Source organism: Buceros rhinoceros, unplaced genomic scaffold (genome assembly GCF_000710305.1).
Source record: "Buceros rhinoceros silvestris isolate BGI_N320 unplaced genomic scaffold, ASM71030v1 scaffold12401, whole genome shotgun sequence".
In the NCBI taxonomy this organism is placed as follows: Eukaryota; Metazoa; Chordata; class Aves; order Bucerotiformes; family Bucerotidae; genus Buceros; species Buceros rhinoceros.
The window spans coordinates 25360-31597 of record NW_010392549.1 but is presented as its reverse complement, the minus strand read 5'-3'; positions in this window follow the sequence as shown (position 1 = coordinate 31597).

Genomic DNA, 6238 nt, shown 5'->3' with positions numbered 1-6238 from the left:
TGGGGGCGAGCTGGGGCAGGAGGTGTTTCAGCACTATCCGTGCCGCGGCAGCGTCCTTCCTTTCAGCAGGCACATTCAAGGACTGGCTCTGCCGTACGCAAACGCGCGGGAAGGCAGTTCCTGCCCTGCGGAGCGCACAAGGTCGCGGGAGGAAAGCGATGGCAGCAGGGAGGGAACTACCGCCACGCGCCGCCTGCCGCCTCCTCCTAAGGAGGGGCGTTTGGTTGCTTTTTGTGTTTGTGGTTTTTTTCTTTTCAGCTCATGTGGCATAATTAGTGTGAACAAAGAGAAAAGATCAAAAGTGAAAATTAACTTTAAGAAAAAGGACAGACCGCCTTGAGAATTTATACTCTGGACCGACTGCAAACACCAACGCTCCCCTACTGTTCTTAACTTGTGCCAGCTTTAGGATACTACACGTGTTTGTCAAGGCAAAGTCAGTAACTGGCTTCACACTGTCCTGGGCCAGCCGCCGTCTGGCTGCCGGCACAGCAGAGCACTCGCACCAAATGCGGGTACGCAGCAGCGGTGGCAGCGGGGCTGTTCTACCGCTCACCTCTCTCCGTCCCTTTGCAAAAAGTTCAGGCCATGCTTGCTGATGAAGATGAGTGATTTGGAGGAAGGGATTTCTCCTGCCTTTTGAAAAGATTTCTTCCTAAAAAGGAGGGGATTTTTTTGTTTTGTTTTTTTAATACTGAAACTCATGTTTCTCCCTCTGAGGCCTATTGCCTCCCTTGAGTCAAATATCCCTACCAAAAGAAATTACCTCGCCATTGCAACAACCTAGTGACAAATACTGTCCTCATTTTATAGATAGTGGTGAGGCACAAAACCTTAATGATTCACTGAGTGGGAATTACTGGTAAAACACACTAACCTTGATATTAGTATTTTAAATTCAGAACCACGCTTCCCTCTTTTTCATCTTGATGAGCATCTCTGCTGTTCTTTGTGACTGCCTACACCTCACACCTTTTAATTCACTCCTTTTTGCATTGTGCCATCTCACAGAATCACAGAGTGGCTGAGGTTGTAAGGGACCGTTGGAGGTCACCTTGTCCAAATCCCCTCTTTGAGCAGGACCACATTGAGCAGGTTGCTCAAGACCATGTCCAGACAGCTTTTTTTATATCTCCAAGGATGGAGACTTCATGATCTCTCTGGGAAATCCATGCCAGAGCTCACCTCTTTTCCGTAAGATTTTTTCCCATTCATTCACCTTGATCCATGCCCTCTATACCCAAGGCCTCTTTGCCCATATTCTTCACTGCGGCACCATAGCATCAGCCTGCTGTGGCTGCAACTTGGGGTAGATATGAAGTTGGTACTCTAGGCCCGTCTGCAGAGCAGCAGCAATAAAACAGCTTGGAAAGAAACTATGGGCTCCTTTTCTGGCTACTTTCTACTGCCTCAGCTATGAGTAAAATCTATAAGAAATGCACAGACAGCTCCCCTTTGTGTTGTTCAGGTCTCATATTGCTTTGATGTGGATTTTAATAAACACAGACACAGGCGGATATTGGGCAGGTACTTAAATCATTACCAGTGAGTCTGAGTTAGTACTAACTGGTTGTTTGACAGGTTACAAAAAGTAGCTTTCACATGGTATAATTATCAGTCACAAATCTCATTCAGGGACTAGCACTTACTACACAACAAGGTCCTGCCTAGTTTTCAGTGTCCAGACAAGGAGCAGGCAATTCTCTTAGTGATACAGATGAGCCAAACATAGCACAAAAATGTGAAATGTTTCATTCCAGATCAATACAAAGAAATACAAAACCACATTTTGAAAGTACCTACCTACACTGAGTTGCCCATTTTCAGGGAAATGGCAATCATGGTTAAAACTACGAAGTGTACAACAGCCCCTGTAGAAAATTATAGAGGAGACGCTCTCTGTGACATTCAAAATAAAAGTAACTAAGGCTCCAAAACCAAATTAGAAGAGCATCAGTTTATTGGGACTGTACAAACTGGCTGCAGGGAGACTTAGGCTCTCGGTGATCATTCATTACTTTTAGTTCTTCTTTGTCACATACATCTTACAGCTTCCCTACCTATTGCTTAAGTAAAGTCTAATCCCTAAGCTGTAGCAAACCTGAATATAATAATTAGCACTTATAAAGCATCTGGTATCTTCAAAGGATTTAAGCATTAATTAATCCTCATTACCACTTCAGGATGTAGTTAAATATAATACGGTGAGTAGTTTGCACACGGAGGCAGACAAAACACCTAGCTGCATCCAAAATCTGTCCACACTCTACCAGTGAGGCTCCCAGAGGGGCACCACAGTGCGGCATGAAGCATTACCAGGGCTGTGCTTGTCCAAGAACAAAGAGCCAACCTAATCAGAAATGCTAATTCCAAACAACAACATTTTGTGCTCAAATCTGTTTCTCCTTCACGGGATGTAAAAGCAGAGACTATAGAAATGTACCAAATCACAGTTCTACTGGAGGCACATAAGGAAATTCTAATCAAAGTAGTAAAACTATATCAATATAAAAGATGAATGTCACTCAGGTTAGCTAATCCCTTTCTTTTTCCATACCCTGGAGTAACTTCGTACCACATGACTTAAGACTGAATTATTTTGACACATTTAAAGTAGTAAAATGAGCAGAGTTGCCAATAGGAATCCAGTTTTAGCCATCTACACTTTCCATAAAGGAGAAAAGTTAGGCTTTTACCCAAAGAGCAGTATCTACCATGTGGCAGGTGGCCTCACATACTAACACAGCTGTCAGGACTAACAGCAGCACCAACACATGCAAGTAAAAACAGATGGGGGAAATGAGTTCCTTTCCCCCTCAGATTGGAGTGCTCACATGTGGCCCATACAAGGTAATGTGGCATCGCCAAAGGCAGTGAGAAACCGTTAAAACACAGTTGCAGAGCAATACAATGGCACAGAAGAGGAAAATGTCAACCTGAGGCTCTCGATACGTTGTTTTCATAGTTCATCCTGTCCCGACTTTCACTTTAATCAGTTATCTTGAATAAAAAAGGAGAGTGTGCTGTTCCTATTTCATATTCACTAAGTTTCTCCTACAATTCAGATTATAATGGTTGTGCACAAGGGAAACCTCCCCCTTCTCCTTGCTGCTTTAGAGTGAACAGATGGTGAAATTTTAATTGTGCTTTCTGAATTTCCTCGCTTTTACAGGTCTTTAAAATCTTGAGTCAAATCTTTTGTTTTGTTTGTTTGGATACCAAAAACGAAAGCAAGTTTCCATACGACTGGTTTATGAAGAGTCCTCCTCTGACACCCAGTTTTAGAATACACATTAAATTGTAACTAGGGGAGAAATGTAGTCTTTAAACCACCAAATGAAACATTTTCCCTGAAAGCACTTCTTAGCACAATTATGAAATGGAAAAAACCCCAACCAAACAAACCCCAACATCCCCAAACTGTTTGGATTGTTGGACCACTACAATAAGAAATGGCGTTATATTTTGAGGTACAACCCTGCTAAACAAAAGCATAGTTCAGTTCTCTGTTTCATGCATACCTAATGCATTTATCTATGAAAATCTTTTGTATGTCTTGGCTACTTTCTCCTGTTAATAGGCAATCCCATTTTCCAGGCTTTTACAGATCACGTTTACAGGTAGATGTGGCACAAACAGCAATAGTATTACAGTAATGAGTGGTCCCTTACCTATCTTTTCCTTTCAGTATATATTATGGAAAGGTTTCTAATAAGTAGCATGAGACCATGAATTAATAGATACACATAACAGAGTCATCAACTGTAACATTTCCTACCCATTTTTCACAATGTTAGTTGTCCAGATGTTGAAACACACACTGATGACTTTAATATCTCTAATCCATGTTTATTCTAAAAGAAAGGCAAACAACAGAATTGAAGATTTGGGTCTCAGATAGGTTATTACACATATAAAGCATGTTAGCAAGGATTTCTAGGATATATTTCCATCTAGCTATGACCTTCTGCTCTAAAGCATGCACCGTGCAGCTTCCAGCAATCCTCATTGTTTAACTGTGAACACACAGTTCCTTCATTTGATTTCTGAAAATGGTTTAGAAGAAAGCCACACAGACAGCTGCTCTTATTCAAATGCGTTCGCGTTAGGAGAAGACAGCTGGAAGTGACTCGTGGTGTTAACTGCAGTTACTGAGAGACAGAACTGCATTCTTTATTGTTTTGATTGATTTCAACACTGCGCCACCTATGGCCGAAGTTCAGTGTAGTAATTAAAATCTTTAAATCAACTTTTTGGAAAGTTGGTTTTCCACACTGTAATTTGTAGCATTTACATTTACCTAGTAGGAGAAGTGCTAAAGTGATAAACTAATTGTAAAGAACAAAATAAAAAATGATCAACACATCTACAGAACAGTCTATGGCAGTATGCATGCACCTAACCACTCCAGGTGAGGACCAAAGTCCTCTCCTGTTAATTGCAACAGAATTGGTAACTTCCAGCTGATTAGCATAGCTTGTTTGGAAGGGTTTCAAGACAAGCTATGGTTCAATGGTTTTTTGATAGCACCTCATATCACTTACACGTGTGTGAATACAAAGATGAAACTCACTTGTGCTCTTACCAATGCTAATCATTGCAAAACACCCTACCCTAACTGGAGCTCAAGAAAATCTGCATTTCTTATAATGAGGCCTCTGTAAAACCATCCTATTCTGGGTTATGCTTCCTTGCTAAGCCCATCTCTCTATTCAGCGCCACCCTTACTGAAAAAATTATGGTTAAACAAAGTGCTTCAGTAAGCTAATTCCATGCAACTTCTAATATATATTGTATTTATGGCAAGAAGCTGCACAAATATTTTAGTGTCCAAAAGAATGCAAGAGCTTTCAAAAAGAGTCATCTTACATGCAAATAAAGGAAATCCATGAAATACATAAACGGCAACTTGTACATTGTAGTTAATTTAATTTCTTCTAGAGTATCTTTTGAATATCAGGTTTGTAGTTAAAAAAGTGAATATACACCTTTCTGTACAAGTCTACACTTTCAAATATCAAGTCAAATTACTAATATTCTAAAGGCTTACCCTATTTCCATGCATGTACGTAAAAGTACATTTTTAAATTTGCAAATTACTAAGCAGTTTTGAATTGTGGTGTGACCCTATGTGCAATAAACATAAGCCTCTGATAGGAGACTTGATTTTTGTAGCTACTTTTCAAAGATTTCTTAAAATTAGTACTTGCTAGAACCACCGATTGCAAAACACTGTCAGAGATGCACCAATTCCACCCTTTGTCTATCCTGCTGGATTTCACAACACAGCATACTTTTTAACCCAATGAACTGAACCTTTTATAAAACTTTACTCAAAATGTTTGAAGATTAGAGAATCTATCTATGTATCTATCTATATCTAAATAGTAAGCCCTTACCACATTCATAGTGAGTGCATATATTAGTGTGTTCCAAAAGGGAGAATCATCCTTAGTGTCTGGAGAAATACACTGTAAAATATTCTCTACGTAAAAATGACTGTAAGTACACTAGTCTCTAACAAGCATAATTCTTACAGATTTGAGTCAAACAGGATCACAAAAGCTTTCGGCTACAAATGCTGCAGAATCCCATCTGGTTTCATCAACAACTTATTTTCCTCTCCACTGCATTTAAGCTTCCAGAAAGATATTTTAAAAAGAAAGTAACAAAACAAAGAGACCTTTTCTTATGTGTACAGATTATAGCCAGAAGTTATTTCAAACAAGCAGAAAATACTTCAATCTTATTACAGAACAAACAGAAAAACAGAGTCTAATTCTTGGCAAAAAAGTTTCACATAACAATAAGCACAAAAAAAAGGTTAAGAAAGAAATATTAAAGCCCAAGTTTGTAAGAATGCAAGTGACCATTAATCAGACTATGCCTCGTTACCTGGATAAGTAACAGCATAACCCAGACTACCCCCCTTCCATTTTTTTTTTTTTTTAAGCCAAACACAACAGAACCTTTAGTAGGGAAAAGAAGATTTCTCTTAATACCCAAGAACAAAATTTCTGAATAATCCATGTGTTTCCTCACTCAAGCATTCATTGTTATTGAAGTCTGAGAAGAAAAGCTTTTTCAGGAAACACCATCAAAAGGAAATGTGCAGCTAGCGGGGATATAAGCCTGAAATTCAGTCTTTTTATCAGATGTTTTTATTTAGAAATCTTTTCTGTAATGTACAGCTGTAGTCCAATAAAATCTGAGTAGTAAAGTAAGCAGACTTTCCCTA